We start from the raw sequence: 22,492 nt of genomic DNA, 5'->3' as shown, positions 1-22,492 counted from the left end.
CTGTCTTCCACGGTTGTGCTGAGGATGAAATGAAGTGGTATACATGTAAAACTGCCAGTCTTGGGTCTGGTGTATAGTAAGTAGTCCTATCACTTCATCTCAGAGGGGGAGATAAGATTATTAGCCCCATTATTAGCCCCTTTTTCTGGATAAATAATAGGGATATATTCAGCTTTATTTATTTTGAAGAATAGAAAAACAATATGAGCAGAGAGCCAGTGAAAAGAGCCTCAGGCAGCGTATAAGTGTGTTATAGAAAAACACAAGGGGGAAAAGAGAAAGATCAGAGAAACAGACATAAAGAGAGAGAAAAGGCAAGACAGAAACAGCTTAGAGATCATCAGAATCTATAATAGTTAGGGCTTCTGCTTGCTTATGAGTAAGAGTGGAGGAAATCTGTGCCCCCAAATTGTAACTGTGCTGTTATAACACTATCTACAATAGCCAGGACATGGAAGCTACCTAAGTGTCCATCGACAGATGAATGGATAAAGAAGCTGTGGCACATATATACAGTGGAATATTACTCAGCAATAAAAAGAAACAAAACTGAGTTATTTGTAGTGAGGTGGATGGACCTAGAGTCTGTCATACAGAGTGACGTAAGTCAGAAAGAGAAAAACAAACACCGTATGCTAACACATATATATAGAATCTAAAAAAAAAAAAAAAAAAAAAGGGTTCTGAAGAACCTAGGGACAGGACAGGAATAAAGATGCAGACATAGAGAATGGACTTGAGGACATGGGGAGGGGGAAGGGTAAGCTGGGATGAAGTGAGAGAGTGGCATGGTCATATATATACTACCAAATGTAAAATAGATAGCTAGTGGGAAGCAGCTGCATAGCACAGGGAGATCAGCTTGGTGCTTTGTGACCACTTAGAGGGGTGGGATAGGGAGGGTGGGAGGGAGATGCAAGAGGGAGGAGATATAGGGATATATGTATACATAATAGCTGATTCACTTTGTTGTACAGCAGAAGCTAACACAACATTGTAAAGCAATTATACTCCAATAAAGATTTAAAAAAAAAAATAGAAAGCAATGGAGTAACACCCACTTCTTTAAGTAACTGTTATAGGATAGTAAACTCATCACCGGTTTTATAACAGCTGTCCCTCCCCAGGGCTGACCACAAACGCACCCCAGAGTAACTGAATAAGAATCTGAATGAGGAATGCCAGGCCTAGAATGTTTTTAAAATATCTCTTCAAGTAATTATGATGGTTAGCCAGGTTTAGGAACTACTGGCCTGTACATAGGACCATCTCTCTCATCTACCAGGACAGTCCCAGAATAATTATTACCAGACCCCCCCCTTCTCTTACAAAAATCTCTCTGCAGAGATGAACATTATGTGCTCTCCTACATGTACCTCATCCTCCCTTAAGGTGCTCTCAGTGAAGGTGGTGGTCACTTAATTCACCCAACAGTGATGACCTTGTTGTAGCCTTTCTTTCATTCTATGACTAAAGACAAGACTTAGAGAAAAACTACCTCTTGATCTTAAATTCACATTAAAATATCAACCAATAGGCCAATTCTCCCTGAGAATGGAATCTGATGAGTGGAGAAGACAAAAGCATAACTTTACGTGGGGAAAGAGAATGGGAAACCTGGAGCATCTCAAGGACAATTGCTTCTGCTCCCTCACCATTTGGTCCAAGTCAGTTGGGAGAGCCAGAAATGAGTACGAATTCTACTTTATCGGCTGGTTACTTAAAACCTTTTGCTCATTTCTTCTTTACCTCTTTTTGGACCCCAATTTCTAGAAGAGTCAAAATAAGAAAATCATTTAATAGTGAGGTAATATTGTATGTGAACTACTGAGAAACCAATCAATACTCCCCATGGAGTTAATGTGTCATCCAATTTTGAGTGTTACCTTCTTCTGATTTAATCTTAATCTGTTAACTATCAAATATCATGTCAAAAAAGGGCATACAAAGATAAAAATTAGAACTGGAGCATTCTTAAAATTACTCACATTATTGGGACTTCCCTGGCAGTCCAGTGGTTAAGACTCTGTGCGTCCAATGCAGGGGGTGCGGATTGGATGCCTGGTCAGGGAGTTAAGATCCCACATGCCATGTGGCATGGCTAAAAAAATAAAATAAAATAAATTTTAAAAAAGTATTCACATTAAGAGAAAATATTTCAGGCCACAAGCCTTAGTGCACTCCAGTATTCATCATTATATCTGCCATTACATCCCTGGGGTACCCATTTTCTTGTGCCCCAAACAGCTCTCCTTGTCCATATACTCCAGACCTTTTCATCCTTCCTGTCTTGGCTTATCCTATTCCTAATGGGGACCTTTTCCACAGAAAGGGTTTTCAGTTACTTTACTCTAAATTAATATTCAAGTTCCCAAATTACAAATGTAAAAACCTGGTTTTCATTACTTTCAGTCCAAACTACGACTCCATAAAACTAGTAAAATAAAAAAATCACTTTCAAATTTTCTCTGACAAGTTTCCAGAAACTCTTGTTGACAGACTAAACTGCTTAGATAATCAGTTCTATCTATAAACTTCATCAATTAAATAGTCTTAATTTTAAACTGCATTTATAAGTGTAATATACTCAAACTAACTTTTATGTGCCTCTACTGTCTTACAGGACAAATTTATGACCGTAACAAAAAAAAGCTTCCCTAGCACTTAAAGCTCTCTTGTTGCAACTCTAATCAAATAAACTTAAAAATATAATAAATTGAGGTCTTCCCTGGTGGCACAGTGGTTAAGAATCTGCCTGTCAAGGCAGGGGACACGGGTTCGAGCCCTGTTCTGGGAAGATCCCCCATGTCGCGGAGCAACTAAGCCCGTGTGCCACAACTACTGAGCCTGCGCTCTAGAGCCTGAGAGCCACAGCTACTGAAGCCCGCGCACCTAGAACCCGTGCTCCATAACAAGAGAAGCCTCTGCAATGAGAAGCCCGCACACCGCATCAAAGAGTAATCCCCGCTCGCCGCAACTAGAGAAAGCCAGAGCGCAGCAACAAAGACCCAACACAGCCAAAAATAAATAAATAAATAATACATTTATTTTTATATATATATGTAATAAATTGAGTTCTCAAATATTCCAGTTCTGTTTACAAACTCAATCAACATCTCATATACCTTTCAACTCAGAATCTCAAGATTAAAATGTTAACCGTTTTATATTGAGATCACAGTGACAGGCTTTGGGGATACGAGTATGCTACATTCTCTTGAAATAGCAAACATACTGGCCCTTTTTAGAGAAGCTTAATTTGGGTAGATGGAATTCAGCAACCCCTAGTCTAGGATGGATTCAACCAATCTCTTTACTGCCTGATTGAATTCTGCATTCTTTTCATACTCTTTTTGTCCAGCTCTGTCCACAAAAGCCCCCATCTGTCTAAAAACCATCAGCCTTTCTTTATTTAGTCCAAAATTTAACTGAATCATAGTTTCTCCTTAAGGTTTATGTGCTAGACCCTAAAAATCCTTTTGAAATGCATATATACTAACTTGGATGGAAATCACATCACAGCTTTAATCCTCATAACACCACCGTCACCACACACACATTGGTTTAGATTACTCAAGAAGAAGCATGATGAGGTAACAGGTGATTAGGCAATGAGTTTCAATGTCTCTTAAAAACATTTTTTGTTGATATTTGTTTAGAATGCTCTGTGGAAAGAACAGAGATCTTTTCGTAAGCCGTTTTTGAAAGGCTTGTCTCCAAGGCAGTTACAAACTCAAGACATTGCTAGGAGAAATTCTGTTGTATGAAGACAGAGCTGGAAGGTGTTTGATGATCATTTGGTCCAACCCCATGCTGTACAAAGATAACTGAGTTCCAAAGAAAGGGGACAAGAGGGGAGGCTCCTTTACTGAATATCCTCTATGTTCCAAGCACTGTGCAAGTGAACCCTCAATTAAGATGCACAGAGTGGCACGTCATAGCCCTTTTCTACTCTCTTTCCCCCTCCGACAGGCACACAGATGTTCCCATGCTCCTCGGGTTTGCCTGTCACCTTGTCTTGCATCAGTGTGGCCTTGCCCTCCATCAAGTCAATGCAAGTAATCAGCCATTCACTACTTCAGATTTCTAACCCAGCCTCACATGTACCCAAATACCCTGTGAACAGAAGTCAAATTGTGATGAACAGAGAGTTGAAAAGGAGATGAGTAAGTAGGGACTCTCTTTCCAGAAATTTAGAGAAGGGGAAGGAGTGAGATTGAACAGAAGCTGGGGTAGGGATGCAGGGTCAGGGGAAGGATGGAGAATGGAGAGAGTTGAGCATGTTCACAGGGAAAAGGAAGAGGGTGAAGATGCATGGCAGAGAGGGAATGATTGACAGAGCAGGACCCCAGAGAAGTGGCAGGGGACACAGGTTGAAGTATTAAATTTGAAGGAATGAGAGATGCTTCATTCTCCAAAACAGGAGGAAAGAAGGCAGAGATGGGGACTAATGCTGCTGAAGCTGTTAATAAGAAAATGGTTCAGATGATCACCCTAGGGTCAGGGTTAAGTGAGGAAGGGGATATAGACTGGGTGGACATGATGGTCCAGGCTCTAAACACCTTCATGAACTAACTAATAGGGGTGAGGGAATGATGAGCTAGAAGGACATTGGAGTTTGAGATTTCGGGATAGGGCCATCCTGAGTGATGACACAGCAGGGTAGGGCTGCTGAAAGACCAGCATGGTGAAGTAGAGGCCAAGTGGAAAACACTGGGTTTGAAGCTAAAGATCAGAGGAGCCAGTGGGTTCAGGAGGGTCATCTTTTGGACACTGGAGTTGGCAGTTGGCAGAAGCTGGGGGACAGAGAGGTCATGGGCCAGCTGCCAAAATCCTCTGTGAACACAGAGACCGATCAGCAGATTGACACATGACAGGGATGATATGGGGATGAGAGGTGAGCCTCGAAGCCAAAGGGAATTTTCTGCAAGAGGGGTGGAACTGCAGCCTGGCAACAGCTTTGGAGAGCAAAGGAGACACTAATTCCCAACTCCCAGCCTGAGGGGCAGAAGGTAGGTAGAAGTGAGCCCCCTTCCCTTGAAAAGGATAAAAGAAAAGCAGGAACCTCAGGAGAGACCCAGGCCTCAGCTGACAACAGAAAATATCAGAAACATTTTTTTTGAGGGGGGCTGTGTTGGGTTTTTGCTGCTGGGCGCGGGCTTTAGCTGCATTGAGCAGGGGGCTACTCTTTGTTGTGGTGCGTGGGCTTCTCATTGCAGTGGCTTCACTTGTTGCGGAGCGTGGGCTCTAGGTGCACAGGCTTCAGTAGTTGTGGCTCGCGGGCTCTAGAGCACAGGCTCAGTAGTTGTGGTGCATGGGGTTAATTGCTCCATGGCATGTGGGATCTTCCCAGACCAGGGATGGAGCCTGTGTCCCTTGCATTGGCAGGTGGGTTCTTAACCACTGCGCCACCAGGGAAGTCCTAGGGGAAACATTTTGTAGAAATGTTAAGGATACAGGGACTCTGTTTATCATTGAATAGGGTTCCAGAGGGCGTGGTTGGAAAGTTGAGGGAGAGAGGCAGGGGGTAAAGACAACAAAGCATCGGGGGATGATACTGTAAAATAGAACAAAGACTAAAGAGGTCTGTATTCAAGGCAGCAGCTAAGGATGAGAGGGACAGGAGGCAGAGAGACCTCTGACCTCAGCTTACTAGCTGTGTGACCTTAGGTGAGTTACTTGTTCTCTCTGTGCTTCAGTTTCATCATTGTAAAATGAGGATGATACTGGTATTTAGCTCATAAATTTGTTGTTGCTGTGAGGATTAAATGTGTTAATGTATGTAAAATACTTAGAAAATTGATCAGCTCATAGTCAGTCCTGAAGAAGCATTTCCTTCAGAAGGAAAAAGATTCCCATGCCACAGTTTCCCTTTCACGAAGGACATCTAGCTATATCAAACCTTGAACAATGCACCTTCACTTCCTGTCACTTACATTCAGCAAAAAATCCAAGTATGCAAAAAAAAAAAAAAATCTGTCAGTCACTGATGGATTCAATTTCTTACAAACATATGATATGACAATTAAATTATCTGTCCCTTGAAAGGAAGGAAAGAGAATGAAAAAAGTTGGTTGAAGACAGTAAGAATGTAGAGTTATAAATGTTAAAGACAGTCAATCGTTATATCTAATATACAACTCAACAACAACAAAAATCAAATAACCAGATTAAAAAGTGGGCAAAGGAGGGCTTCCCTGGTGGCGCAGTGGTTAAGCGTCCGCCTGCCGATGCAGGGAACACGGGTTCGTTTCCTGGTCCGCGAAGATCCCACATGCCACAGGGCGGCTGGGCCCGTGAGCCATGGCCGCTGGGCCTGCGCGTCCGGAGCCTGTGCTCCGCAATGGGAGAGGCCACAACAGTGAGAGGCCTGTGTACTGCAAAAAAAAAAAAAAAAAAAAAAAATGGGCTAAGGACTTGGATAGACATTTTTCCAAAGGTGATACACAAATGGACAATAAGCCCATGAAAAGATGCTCAACATCATTAATCATCAGAGAAATGCAAATCAAGACCACAATGCGTTAACACCTCACACCCACTAAAATGTCAACTATCAAAAAAACAGAAAATAGCAAGTGTTAATGAGGATGTAGATAAATTGGAACCCTTGTGCTCAGCTAGTGGGAATGTAAAATGAGTGGCCACCTTAGAAAACATTGTGACAGTTCCTCAAAAAATTAAAAATAGAACATGTGACCCAGAAATTACATATATATATATGCAATTACATATATATAAATATATATATTTATATATATATTTTATATATTACCCAGAAATTACATATATATATATATAAATATATATATATATATATATATAATATATAAATATATATATATATATATATATAATATATATATATATTTCCAAAAGAAAGCAGGGGCTTGAACAGACACTTGAACACCGATGTTCATAGCGGCATAATTCACAATAGCCAAGAGGTGGAAACAACCCAAATGTCTGTCAACAGATGGATGGATAAACAAAATATGATATCTGCATACAAAGGAATATAATTCAGCCTTTAAAAGAAAAGGAAATTCTGACATATGCCACAACATGGATGAACCTTGAAGGCATTATTTAAATGAAATAGACAGTCACAAAAAACAATAGATATCGTATGATCCCACTTATATGAGGTATCTAAAATAGTCAGATTCACAGAACAGAAAGTAGAATGGTGGTTACCAGGGGCTGGGAGGAGTGGGGAAAGGGGAGTTGCTGTTCAATCGTATAGAGTTCAGTTTTCAAGATGAAGAAGTTCTGGAGATCTGTTTCACAAAAATGCGAATATACTTAACCCAACTGAACTGTACACTTAAAAACGGTTCAGATGGTAAATTTTATGTTGTGTTTTTTACCACGATTAAAAAAAGAAAAAAGAATAATCTAGTAACCCCCCCAAATATACACAATTTAATGATGAATAAAGTAAAGCCCAGAGAAGGTAACAGACTCATGCACGGTCACACAGCTCACAGAGGCAGAACTGAGAACAGAACCCATGATTGACCCCAGCTGCAGGGGTCCTTCCATTACATCGTGCTCTCTACGTGAGGTGCTGAGATAGTGGAAAGGATGACACACTTGATTTATCAGTAGTGACAGTGACAGTCCGATGAACCTGAAAGGGATAAAGATTCTACTCAGTGCGTATAAATGCTCATGTGCCTGTGCCTATTCTCCAAATCTCGTCAGGATTATTCCAACCAGCAGGTCTGAGAGCCCACACTGGAAATTTCAAGGTACTCACAGCTTCTCTCTCATCTGCGGCAGGCCTGAAAGCAGATGAGAGCAGCTTTTCTGTTCCTGGGCTGTTCCCCCTATAATTTAGAAGCCCAGACAGTTACACGAAAAACAGGAAGAAAAACTCAGAGGCCCACTTAAAATCAAGTTCAATGTAGGGTCTCCAACATGCTGGAGTGAAGCTGCTAGTTAAAACTGGCTACTTTGAAACTGGTTCACTCACTCCTGTCTGGACACAGAGAGGAAGTCTTTTTCCCATTTAGGAGTTTTCCTTTAGCTCCTTATTCCAAAGTCCATAAAGGAGAGAACAGGAAAGGCTGGCCCCAGCTCAAGAAGCAGAGATGAAAACCAGACCTTTGTTCTTTTTAAGGGTGATGACCATAGATCGCCTTCTCTTTTATATCAGAAATCTCTATTGTTTCCATGGCAATGATGAGTGTGTCTGAGGATCCCCACAGGACCTGGCTTGGTGATTCCAGAGATCTCCACCGGTTTAAACGTGTCAGAGCTGAAGCCAAGACCTCCCTCTCCTGTGCTCCTGTCTCCTTGACGCACAAACAGCTCATGCACACAATACCCCTCCAGCTCTGAAGGTGTTAGGAAAATCCTGCTTGCATCAATATGTCTCACGATGAAGATTTAAATAAAATATTTTGGCAAGGACGTTTCTAAAGATCTGTCCACTCCAGAAATATTTTTTGTTCTCAGCAACCCTACCGAGGCTGAACCAGGATGCCTATAAAAAGCCTTCTGTCTTCCCCTTAATGAATCCTCAGGAAGGATGGAATAAGATGGGGGTCAGAGACTCGAAGCCCATGCCAGATGCTGAGGCTGCCAGCTTGGCTGGGTGCACTGGTGGCAGCGCTGAGGGCCCCTCCCCCGGCTCCTCCCCCTGGCGTGGTCTCTGCTCACACTCCTAAGGAAATTGGCTGGGCTCCTGGCTTGTCTTGCCTGTGTGTCTGCTAGTCATTGAACAAAGTGTGGGATTACTTCCATGCCCACTTTCCCAGATGCTCAAAAGCATGGAGCCAAGGATCAGCTGAAACAGAAGGGAGGACCAAGCCGACAAGCCCCCTTGACAAGGCTCAGCCACACTTGAGCTGTTGTTCCTGCCATGGGACACACCTGTCAAGTAAAACCCAATGAGCCATTCAGGAAACAACCTGTACCTCCTGTTTGGAGCTGACCCTGGAAACAAGGACTGTTCTGAGATGGTGCCAAGCATGAAAGTGGGGAGAAAAGCCATGGGGCCCTTGGCCTCCTGCAACACCTCCCCCATTTGCACAGAGAGGAGAAGTCAGGAGGTAAGAGGGCTTTGCTGTCTCCAGATGTGCCCCCTCATAACTCCTCCTACACTAATGTTTTTTCCCCACACTTCAAGGACCATCTTCACAGCCTGAAACTCCAGAGGAGCTGACCGCCTGGTAAAACTTTCCACCCCAAAGTAAATGCTGGTGAAATACTTCTCTAAGTTGAATGGTATCTATCTCTTGGTTGGTGACCAGCATCTGCAAACCAAAAGGACCTGCAGGGTGGGAGCACATACTGTCCCTGGGAACAGAAACACAATCTCTTAGGACCACCTTCACCACTCAAATGCCCAGAGGCCACTGGACAATCTGAGACTCCTCTAGCAGCTCTGCCCTCAGCAGTCAATTCCAGAAGCATTTTTTAAAAATTCCTTGCCACTTTGTCCAAGGAAATCAGGACTCAATATACAAAGAAGACTGTGGAAATAGGAACCCCAAAGGATGACTAAATCCTAGGTTTAGGGAAAGTGGGGAGCAGTAGAGAAAGGAGAGGGCTAAGATGAAGGTTATTTCAAGGCAAGAAAGAAGAAACCAAAACTACTGACTGGGGCAAGGGGGAAAGCAGAAAATGAAGGACAGCTGTTTTGAGGGATCCAGGGAGGAAATCGTCCCCCTGGCACAAGGTAGTACATAAGGGCTAGAGAGAGATGTACAGAGAACACTGAGTAAGGGTGTTGAAATTTTTTGCTGACTACTCCTTTGGAAGGCAGGAAAAGGAATTTCATCCATAATTATGTCATCCTCTTTATAAAGATGAGGTTGAAGAGAAAAACTGGTTCCTTGGATCAAGACATTCTTTTATTATAAAGCAACCCCAGGCTTGGACAGGTAAGAGAAGCCACATAGTGTGACAATCAGCACTGGCTTGGGAGTCTTCTCTTCCATGCAGTATTTATGAACCAAATCTGGACACTGGGGATGTGGGAACTGCCACTTACTGAGCATCTGGACACGGGGCTGGGGACTTCGCATTCAGGACCTTTGAGCTCCAGATCCATATAAGCAGCTGCCCACCCAACATCCTCACATGGATGTCTAAAGGCATCTCAAACTCATCCCAGACTGAGCTTCTGCTCTTCCCCCCCAATTCCTGTTCCACCCACAGTCCTCCCAATGCCAGCTGATGGCAACTCTGTCATTCCAAGTGCTCAAGCCAAAAGTCTTGTTGGAGTCGTATTCGACTTCTTTATGGCTCTCTCACCCTTTACCCAATCTGTCAAGAGATCCTGTTAGTTCTACTTTCAAAATGTAACCCAGAATGTCTCTACTTCTCTCCACCTCTACTGCCACCTGCCTGGTCCAGGCCACCCTCACGTCTCACTCAGATTTTTGCATGGTTTCCTCACTTTATAATCTGTTTTTACTGCAGCAGCCAGAGGGATCTTTATAACATGTGAATCAAATCATGTCACTCTACTGCTCAAAATCAGCCAACAGTTTCCCATTCTACTTGGAGTAAAAACACTGTGCTTCCCACAGTGCTACAAGCCCCACATCAGGACCACATCCTCTCCCTGATTCTATCAGATGATACCCCTTTGCTCACTCTGCTTCAGCCTCACAGACCTCTTTGCTTTCTCTTGCGCATTCCAGGTATGTTCCCACTTCAAGGCTTTTGCACTGGCTGTTCCTTCTGCCTGGAATGCTTGTCCCCTAGATCTCACCCTCTTAAGTCTTTTGCCAAATGTTACCTGGGTGAGGCTTACCAAACTACCCCACTTAAAATGGCAAAACTCTCTTCATACTTACTCCTAGCCCCTTTTCTGCTTTGTTTTCCAAAGCCCTTGTGCTGTATCTGTTACTTATTTTCTTTATTTATTATCTGTCTCTCTTCCCTAGAATGTAAGTTTCTTAAAGATAGGATTTTGCTCACCTCTGTATCCCTCCTGCCTGTAATGGTAATTGACACACAATAAATGTGTGATGAGGGATCTTACAAAACCTTTACAATCATCTTGCCTTTCATGGGCATTGGACAGCTTGAGATTAGACAGTCATTTTTACCTCTTTATGCTTAATTTTCCCTCTGGAAAAAGTCTGTGAGTTGATAATTCGACCTCAGTCGATTCTCCACACAGAGGCCCCATCCCAGCTTTTGAACTCTGCACTTGGCATCATGAGCTGCCTAACCTGTTGGGCTACAGCATTAGCTCCTGCAGCCCAAGGGCAATTCCTGATTTTCAGGCAGTGTTGGGGGATGAAAGAAAAGGTATAAAGAAACCAGCAGGAGATAGTGTCAGGGATTCCACAGAGGACAGGAAATTTCACTTTGGTCCACAAAGCTTGAATTCCTCCACATAGCTTTGAAGGATGTCTGTGTGTATGTGTGTGTGCACACGCACACAAGAGCATTCACTCTACCAAATTCCAGACAACTAAAAAATAACCTTAGCCTAACTGGGAGGGATGTCCTGAGGAAAAATTCTAAATGTCCTGACGTTTAGAATAGTTCTGGGAAAAACAAGCATACAACCTGAGTTTGAATGGCAGAATAATATTTTTAAAATTCCCATATTAAAAAATGTCCAGGTTGTTATATATTTTACATTAAAAATAAATACATGGTTTGGGGGACAGAAGTGAGGGCAGCTATAATACCTCCTTCTGTTACTGTTCCATCTTTCTTCCTGAGAGCATACAGTGCTTTCTAGAAGGATGGCTCTGTCTTGTTCCTGGCTTACAAAAATGATTGTTACTGACTTTGGCAGTAAGGGATGGGCTTTTCCAAGTCCAGACACTCATGATGTTTAGGCTTGTTTTCTTTATAATCAAAGAAATATTTTGCCCTGGGAGATGGGGAGGAGGAAGACAATGATCATTTACAGAGCACCTATTATGTACTTTATACTTTATATTAGATACTTTATATTTTATTCCCCAAACTTAAAAGTCCATATAATTATCCTGGTTTTACAAATGAGACTGAGACTTAAAGACATTAAGTGACTTGCACAAGATCATTCCAACTAGCCAAGACTTGAATTCAGAACTAATGAACTCCAAATACTCTGCTCCTTCAACTATGCAGTGTTACCTTTTCCCTAAGGTGGGGACCAGAGGGGTGAAAGCTGTGCGTGAACATTAATCATGAATTAGCTTCAATTGTTAAGCTCTAGACCAACAAAATATATGATACACAACTTCTAGACCCTTAGACCTGTTTCGTTCCTTTAAGGAAACTGGACTTTAAAAAAGAGTGGAAGTGATAACACCAGACAGAATTTGATGATGAACCAAAATGACTGGTTCAGGCCAAAAGAAGTCAGACTTGATCCAACCCTCAAAGGTCATTTTCAAGTATCATCTTCTAACCATGGCTAACAAGGACCTCCATCTGTAAGGTGGAGATAATTATTCAATTTTTTACTTATGATTTTTTACAACCTTAAACATCTTTAGCACTTAAAAGTCATGATGATGATTCTTTTTTTTTTTTTGGCAGTACGCGGGCCTCTCACTGTTGTGGCCTCTCCCGTTGCGGAGCACAGGCTCCGGACGTGCAGGCTCAGCGGCCACGGCTCATGGGCCCAGCCGCTCCATGGCATGTGGGATCTTCCCGGACCGGGGCACGAACCCGTGTCCCTTGCATCGGCAGGCGGACTCTCAACCACTGCGCCACCAGGGAAGCCCTGATGATTCTGAGTGATCAGTTGGGATGATACCAACTACAAGGAATAGAAAACCCAAGCAAAGTGGTTTAAAAAATGGGAATGTTTATCATCTCATATAGCAAGAGTGTGGAGACAGGGTGGTTTCAGGGTTGGTGAATTCAGTAGCTCAGTGACTTTACCATGACAGATATTTCTCCCGTACTGCCTCTCTACCATCCTCTGTACAATGGCTTATCTTCTTAAGGCAGTTTCCCTTAATGGTCCCAAGATAGCTGCCCCATATTCAATCAACATGCAGATGATAACCACAGAGGTAGAAAAGGAATATCCCTATCTTGGCTCCCTTTTTAGAATCAAGATAAAACTTCCCTCCTAGGCCCAGCAAGAAGGCGCAGGGGCTACCTGGGAACAAGTACCTCTCTTAGTGATACAGAAGCACAAGAGAAGTCCAACTACACAAGCACATTTCAAGCCTCTGCTTACATCACATCTGCTAACATTCCATTGCCCAAAGCAAACTCCAAGGCAAGACCCTAAGCCAGGGAGTGGGGAGGTATACCGCTCCTATTATTGGACTATGACTGCATAATACTATGTGCTATATATATATATATATATATATAAATGTGTACATGAATGTATAATATTACTACAAGGAATAAAGAATTAAGACCGAGAATTCAACCTTCCACTCCACCCATGATTATATCAGGCAGAACCTTATGAAACTGTCATCTTTTAGGTACAACATGGTCAAATACTGACCATCTCATATAGTTCAATGTGATACAATCAGTGGAACCAGGACTTAAGCTAGGCTTGTGTCATCCACTGGCTACTAGAACTCTTTGGAAAGCAGCATGAACAGGCGATACCCCATAAAAAGCAGATTTGCTAAGCACACAGGAAATAAAAAACATAAGTAATTGTCTGTCTCTAAAATAGCAGTTTGATTCCCTTTGAGTAGAGTTATGCTCCACTGGAATCAAGCACTCATTAGAGTTTAAGGATTATGTGAAAATGAACCTTTGAGGTTGAGTCCCAATAACCTTTTCCCCTGGAGAGTCAGAGGTATTGTGGTCCCACAGGACAACTATTACTTTTAAGTAAAGCTTTAATTAAAGTTGAGAATTTGTTACAATTGTCTCTGCTGAGTAAAAGTCTCCTCCTTTAGAATCACACTAATAGCACATCCTAGTGAAAATTTCCTGTTCTTTTAATCCTCTTACCCCTTTTCCTGACCACACATATATACCCATGAACTTGCTTTCCCGGCTTCCACCTTTGTTCATGCCCATCTTTTTGGAATGCCTGTCACCTAGCTGACCTCTAACCATCCCTTCCATGCCCACTACCATCCCCATGCAGGCTGACTTACATATCTTACTCCACTCTCCCATAATACTCTGTACATATCGGAAATGCAGGACTTAATACAGTGTTACATCATTATCTAAGTATACATTGATTTCTCCCCCTAAATTGTGAGATCCTTGAGTGCAGGAGCTATGTTTTACTTATCTTTGCACCCTTAATACCCAGCATAGTGCTTGACAGATAGTAGGGGCTAAGAAATAAAGGAAAGAGTGTGTATTAAGAGTAGGCTAAATGCAAGTCCAGTAACAAGCCCAATTTATGCAAAGACTCATGCAAAGTCTGAAGCAGATGTGCCTGGCTGGGCAACTCTCCTCTGAGTGGTAACCCAGGGATCCAGCCTTCTTCTGACCTGTGACACTGCCATCTTCAACATGTGGTCTGTCTCTAAGGGTGCTGCAAACAGGAAACAGAGCACGGGGAAGGCACAGTCTACCTTGGCTGGAAGTGACACAAATGACTTCTGCCCTCATTCCATTGGCCCAAACTAGTTTCATGGCACTGCTTAGTCATAAGAACTCACACAATGGAAAGAGAGTGTGAGCCTTTGGTAGTCAGTGAGCTACCTCTGCCACAGGGAGAGGGAGGAAGGACGGGAGGCAGAAATGGAGGGAAGAACTTACTCAATGCCTATCTTTTAGGACCTGTGTAAAAGGCTCAGATTCCCTTCCAGTTGGACCCTTAAAACCAGATGTAGAAAGCAGTTGAACATTAAGTCAGACAGAACACAGTAAAAATTTAAAAAAAAATAAGGGGAAACCCATGAGAGTTCGGTGTCTTAAGCATAGTCAAGAGGAAGGCAAGTTTCAGGAGTCGGTGACAAGGGTGTGTGTGTGTGTGTGTGTGTGTGTGTGTCTGTGTGAGTTCCATGTCTTAACTTGAGAGAAGGAGGGAGAAGAAAAGAAGGTTGGGGAGCTGCCAGATTGGAAAGGCTCTCAGGAGAGGAGGGTAATGGGGCTTAAGGAAGAAGCATTATCAAGGGATTCTACCTACTCCGAAGAAGACTTAAAGTCTTCAGTGTGAAAAGTAAACCAAGAGGATCTGGAGGACATAAATCAGTAATGAGAGAACCATGTGCATCAGGATTTGGAGCAGGTGGTGAGCAGGAGGCCCATGGGAGAAGCAACCATTTTCTAGGAGGTTTTATGTAGTGAGAAGGTCTGGTGTCAGAAGCCAGCGAATGATGGGGAGGGTAGAGACTGATAGCTGTTTACCAAGATCCACTTCCTCTTCTTCTTGGTACGCAGACTCCCTTGCAGTTAGCGTTACTATGTCAAAAGAATATGAACAGGGCTTCCTTGGTGGCGCAGTGGTTGAGAGTCCGCCTGCCGATGCAGGGGAAGCAGGTTCGTGTCCCGGTCCGGGAAGATCCCACATGCCGTGGAGCGGCTGGGCCCGTGAGCCATGGCCGCTGAGCGTGCGCGTCCAGAGCCTGTGCTCCGCAACGGGAGAGGCCACAACAGTGAGAGGCCCGCGTACCGCAAAAAAAAAAAAAAAGAATATGAACAGAAGTGATGTGTGCCACTTTTAGACCTGGCCTATATAATCCTCCACCACGTGCTCCTCCACATTTTACCATCTTCTTGCAGCTGGATACAGATGAAAATGAGGTTCTATGTTTTGATGATGCCACAGATGGAAGGAGCCTGGGTTCTTGAATAACTGCATGGAAGACAGCCTACTTGACTAGCTGAACACCTGCCAGGACTATAATATGAGCAAGAGGTAAACTTCTACTGTATGATGGACACTGAGACCCACCACCCAGGTTCCACTTCAATGAAAGACTTATTATCCCAACTGAGGGAGTGCGGTCAGCCCCTTCAGGGACTGCCTCAGCTCTAGGAGAGTTGCCTCACCCAAGGTCATACCCTTCAGGGGAAGCCTACACCCAGAGATCAACCAACACAAGAGTGCATGTACAGCCACTGCAGTCTAACTCGGGGCATCACTAACAAGCCACCTCAGCTCCAGGGCTTCTGTGGGGATGACCAAGGTTGTCACCAGGCCTGACTTGAGCTCAGCTTCTGTCTTGCCCAATCCTGCTTCATTTCCTTCTTTTCTACAGATTTTAAATCTAAGAATACTCTCTAATAAACATCCTACACACCAAACTTTCAGAGTCTGCTTCTTGGAGAACCCACCCTGAGGCATACTGTGAACATATCCACATAGTTGGGTATGTTTGTTACATCATCCTGGCCTGTTTTAACTAATACAGCATAGAGGAGGAACATTTTTCCTGCTGACATGGCTATGCTAGGTCAGCACATAGTTCTTGTGATGCAGAAAAGCCTATGCCACCTGCAGTAGGAGAAAACATAAGGAGTAGAGATAGCGACAGAGGGGAGAAAGAAAATCCCAGTTTTTGAAACAGAGATTCCTATAGCTTTTCCTTGAGCTGCTCTAGTATGTTTACTAGAGTAAAAGTATCAATTCTTCCTTTCCCTTTTTTCCTTAAGATGATTTCCTTAAGATGATTGAGTTTCTGTCACTTGTAACCAAAAGAGTCCAAATACAAGAGATTTGGTTACGTGTTGTGCAATACAAGTGAATGTGTCCCCCACCCTTCCATTGCCACTGCCTCAAAACAGTTAAGGACAGATCTCTGTAAATTTTTTGATGAAGCCATATTTATCGAGGACTTACTATGTGCCAGGTCTATTCTAAGTACTTTACATATATTAACACAATCCTCACAACAGTCCCATGAAATGGGTACTATTACTATGACCATTTTCAGAGAGGAAGGCTGAGGCACAGAAAGATATGTGCCCAAGGTTACCCAATTTATGAGTGACAGGCTAGCCCCAGAGCCTGTACTCTTAGGTGGTGATGCTCTCCCACCTCTACTCACACAGCCTTGAGATGGGGAAGTGAGGTGCTTCAGTTTCACATGGGTTATATTTATGAGTGATTAGGGTTCTTCCCCTGCTCTACATGCAATCTACCAAGGCTTGCAAGAGACCTGACTGAAGTCAACAGCAAAAATGTACCAGAAGGTAGAGAAGTCATCCCTAAACTAACAAGTAAAAGAAATGATTAGAGATGAAACCGTGAATGGAAAAGCCCGTGAGGTGGTGTTCAGACCTGAAGTGATTCAGTGAACAAAGGCATGGGGGGCTGCAGGAGAAGCTTTGGAGGGTTAAGCTGGACACATAAACACCAGGCTAGTTGGGAAGAACTGGTTTGGGGACCCAAGAGGAAGAGCATCAGTTCTGGATGGTACACAGGAAGGTAATCAAAGAACAGTTTTATCTAAACCAGGACATGAACCTAGAACCTGCCAGGAAGAGTGTGGTTTTCTCTAGGACCTGGGGAATGGGAGCAAGAGAGCTCAAGCTGATAGGAAAATCGAGAGGCTTTTTTGGAAGCGGAGGCACCATCGGGAGGCAAAGCATCAGTTCTCTAAATTCAGAGTCCCTGTTATTACATATTGTGAACTGGTCACGCCCTGAGACTGCTCGCACTGGAGTTAAGGATCAGTTTCTTCCACTTCAAGGGCTGGGTGGGTGACGTTTCTTTGCCAAGAAAGGGAATTACAGAAGAGGCTGCAGGCAGGGCTGCATTCGCAGAAGAAAGTCCAGAGAAGCCCAATCCCAACCCTGAGCCCACCACCACCAGCCATGTAAGAAGATGGTGAAGGCCTCTGTTGTTGACTGTGGGGGACATCCCAGCATTTGGTCACTATTCTCAAAGTGAGTTTATTTCCCAGGCCTGTTAGCCTGCTTTAGAGTAAAACAGTGAGAAGGATCCAGTGTGCTCTCAGGGGAAAGACTTCCCTCCACTCAACCTGGGTCAGGCTATGGCAGAATGGATGTTGGTAAAGGCCACCAGGCACACAGTTCATCCATTAACACTTTTTACTAGGATGCTGTCCACTATGTCCTGTGTGCACATCATGTCCCTGCTGAGAAATGTTTCAAGGCTAAAAGATTCTCCTTGTTTGCCACTCATTTCACACCAGTTTAACTGAATACCAGCTATGGTAAGTGATGACATGCATCATCTCGCTCATGTTTGAAACTACCCTGTGAGAAAGCTATTAGTGTTTTTTACTGCAGTAAAATATATATAAATATAAAATTAATTTTTTTAGCTTTTTTTGAGTATACAATTGAGTGACATTAATATCTTCACATTGCTGTGCAACCATCACCTCCATTCATTTCCAGAACTTTTCTATTATCCCAAGATGAAACTCTGTACCCATTATACAGTAACTCCCCATTTTCCCCACAGTCCCTGGCAACCAGCATTCTACTTCCTGTCTCTATGAATTTGTCCGTTCTAGGCACCCTATATAGTGAAATCACATAGTATTTGTTTTCTTGTGTCTGACATTTCATTCAGCGTAATGTTTTCAAGTTTCATTCATATTGTAGCATGTATCAGAATTTCCTTTGAAAGGCTGCATAATTTTCCATTGTATGTATATACCACATTTTGTTTATCCATTCATCCGTGGACTTTTGAGTTTCTTCCACCTTTTCACAATTGTCAATATGCTGCTATAAACATTGGTGTACAATGTTCGAGTCCCTGCTTTCAATTCTTTTGTGTACGTATGAAGAAATGGAATTGCTGGATTATATGGTAATTCAGCTTCCTAACAAAGTTTTCCTTCATAAGGCAGCTGCTCTGCTTCCTACTGCCCAAGCCCAGGACTCCAGCCTCCAATCAATTCTGTGAGTCCCAAAGCCTTCCAATACATTCCCTCTGCCAGTTCTTGTTGTAACCAAAGGGCATACAGGAAGGAGACATAGTGGGAGCAGGGTGCTCACAACCAGGAGATACATGTTGAACAGGTCAAGTTTGAGATGTCTGTGAGATATGTCAAGGGGGCTGTTGGGTATTTGCACCTGGAGTTCAGGGTTGAAGCCTAGAATAAGGAGAAATAAATTTGGGAGTTATCAACATGTAGATGGAATAGTGGTGTCTAGCATAATGTCCCATGTCTTTTGATAAAAGTATCCTGATTTTCTTTTGGGGAAATATTCCTCTTTCTTGGTTAATAATCTTGATGGGGCTGTTAATCAAAGTGCCAAACCCTCCTCTGGCCAAGTAGCAAGACTGGACAGTCAGCATATGTCATCCACCTGGTCACAGTGATTCTTAAGGGATGCTCAAATGAATTAGGTCAATTCAATAAGAATTAGCCAAAAGATATTTGATGGAATAATCAGGAACAAAAGTCCTGTCCTCTTTCTGGCAGGATTGCTAAACTGGTACAGTAAAAGCTTAGAGACACAAGGGCTTTTTTTTTTTTTTTTAACCACCTTGGGGTCATAGCCTAATGAGAATGAGGTCAACACGGCAAAAAACAGATTCAAGTGACCAAGGGTGATGGGCAATGTGCTGATGTGGCATTGAGTCCCTTGATGCTATTATTCCAGAAATGAATTTCGTGATCATGTGAATCAATGAATTCCCATTTTTGCTTCGGATAGTTGAGTTGAGTTTCTGTTACTTGCAGCCAAGTGATTTCTGACAAGTCCAAGCATCACTTAAAGTCCCTTACTTGGGTGAGATCACACAAGAGGAGAGTGTAGAGAGGAGGACTGAGCCACAACACACTGTATAAAGACCCAATATAGGAGGAGGATACAGCATTTCAGTTAGATTGTCACTTGTCTTTGATAACAAATGGGACCAGAAAGATAATGTAATTCATTCCATTACAGAAGAAAATCTGTTGTCAGAATATTGATAATTTTTTAATCTGGGGGATAGGTATATAGGGGGCCTTATGCTTGAAAATTCCCAAATTAAAAAATACACTTATGACATGGTGCTGTTGCATTTTCCCTGTATTGAAAGGACAGCACCTCTTTGCTGGAGAGCTCCCTTGCACACTGGGTCATGCCATCCAAGATAGTTATGGCTACCTGCCTTTCCTCGGCATCCAGCATTCTAAGATGTGGGAATTCGAGGGGTTTGGCAAGGAAAAGTCAGACATGTGTGGGCTGTTTGTAAATTCACATGAGCTCTCTGTGGTTTGACTGCACAAAGACAGGGAGGAGCTTGGACTTGGGCTCTGTTGGCCCCTGAATTCACTTTGGATGAGACAGATTGGTGTCTGCCAACTGGGCTCCCTCATTCCTAACAGTAGCCAGACTGGCATCTTTGGCTTCAAAAGGGACTGATCTGGTTCCCATGTGAACAGCAGGTTCTGCACCAAACTAATCTGAGCAAATTGTATGCCGTTATGAGTGGTGGGAAGATGAGTTCTACCCAATGGGGAGTTGAGACAACCAAATGTTGGCTTTGGAGTGGGAAACCAGATTAGGGATGAGAGCACAGTAATCCTAGAAACTGACAAATGGCCAGGACTGCAGAAGCAGTCTACTAAGAGTCTGAGATTAGAAGGAAAAGTCTGCCCTTTTAATCAGACACAGGCAACTATAAGGGAAACTCTTCCTTTTGTAACACAGGAGAGAAAATGTGGATTTCAAGTTGTCTGACTTTGGGTGGGTAGACTCAGAAGTAGTCAGAGCCATCCAGCTAGCCCATGATTTAAACAGCTATCACTGACTGTGAAAACAAGATCCATTGATGAACAGCCTAATGAAGCACTAAGTACTCAGGCTCTGGAGCCAGATTGCTTGGGTTCATAGCCTGGGTTCACCATTTGCTTCCTTAATGATTCTGCACCTCAGTTTCCTCATCTGTAAAATGAAGATCTGCACCTCAGTTTCCTCATCTGTAAAATGAAGATCACAATTTGGAACTGGAAAACATTATGCTAAGTGAAAAAACCTAGACATAAGAATATTGTATTATTTCACTCATCTGAAGTACCTAGAACAAGCAAATTCACAGAACCTAGAACAGGCAAATTCATAGAGACAGAAAGTAGAATAGAGCTTTCTCCAGGGGCTGGAGGGAGGAGAGAATGGGGGCAAGGTTTTGTTTAATGAGTAGAGAGTTTCAGTTTGAGATGATGAAAAAGTAATGGAGATGGATAGAGGAGATCGTTGCACGATATTGTTAATGTACTTAACGCCACTGAACTGTACACTTAAAAACAGTCAAAATGAAAGAAAGAAAATGATAACTATATGAGATAATGGAACATGTTAATTAACTTGATTGTGGTGATTATTTCACAATGTATACGTATATCAAAACATCAAGTTGTGCAACTAAAGTACATACAATTTTTGTCAATTATACCTCATTAAAGCTGGAAAAAAATGGTTAAAATGGTAAATTTTATGTTATGTGTATTTTACTCCAACAAAAAAATAAGGCTGTTGTTGCAAACGTAATATTGAGCAAAGAGATCACACAAAAGAATTAGTGCTGTATGATGTCAATACATAAAGGTCAAACACAGGCAAAAATCGTTCCTGGCGGGGCTTCGCTGGTGGCGCTGGGGTTAAGAAGCCTCCTGCCAGTGCAGGGGACACAGGTTCAATCCCTGGTCCAGGAAGATCCCACATGCCGCGGAGCAACCAAGCCCGTGCGCCACAACTACTGAGCCTGCGCTCTAGAGCCCGCGAGCCACAACTACCGAAGCCTGCATGCCACAACTACTGAAGCCCGCGTGCCTAGAGCCCGTGCTCCGCAACAAGAGGAGCCACTGCAATGAGAAGCCTGTGCACCGCAACGAAGAGCAGCCCCCGCTCACCGCAACTAGAGAAAGCCCGCGCGCTGCAGCGAAGACCCAACGCAGCCAAAAAAAAAAAAAAAAAAAAATCATTCCTGGCATTAGAAACCAGGACAGTATTTACCACTGAGGGTGGTGGAGACTGGAAAAAGTTAAAACAGATGATGCTCTTAGGATGGTACCTGACACTGGGTGGGGGTGGGGGTCCCCCCTAAATCTTTAGCGGCAGTATATAAAACTAAAGATGCCAGTACCTCTAGAAACCTTCCTGACCTCCCCCTGCACTTGAGATGCCAATCATTCCCTCCTTGTCCGTACCTCCTATGCTTCAAGATACTTTGCATTTGTTCTTCTAGAGCCCTGCTCCTTCCTGCTCTCTGTTTCTGGATCCTGACCCACAGCAATGTGCTCCTTCTTGCCCTCTGGCTTCCAGTCCTGTTGGACTTATAATAGGGGGAGAACCAGCAGGAAACTGGAAGAGGGAAAGAGAGTTAAGTTGAGTGCCCTCCCTGTGGGGTCACTTGGCCAAAGGTCACAATTACTGTGGAGCAGACCTCTCCACCCAGATCTCTCTTTCCCCAAGTTCTGTAACTGCTCCCTCCCATTGCCCCTTTGGGCCAAGTCATGGTAGTGGCACCCCATAATTACTAACCTAAAGACACTGTACTAATCTCCTTTGTTGTTTCTTGTGGTTTTCTTACGCCCTGCAAGGACCTTTGTAAATCACATTTTTATTAAAATCTACCCCAATTTTCCCAATTTCAGTGCCTCATCTACTTCTGCTGGAACCCTGACTGCTACCTACCCTCCTAGAGACCCGGGGAAAAGGC

This window comes from Tursiops truncatus, chromosome 11 (assembly GCF_011762595.2).
Source record: "Tursiops truncatus isolate mTurTru1 chromosome 11, mTurTru1.mat.Y, whole genome shotgun sequence".
NCBI lineage: Eukaryota > Metazoa > Chordata > Mammalia > Artiodactyla > Delphinidae > Tursiops > Tursiops truncatus.
The sequence above is the reverse complement of the archived record's forward strand: the minus strand, read 5'-3'. Positions refer to the sequence as shown.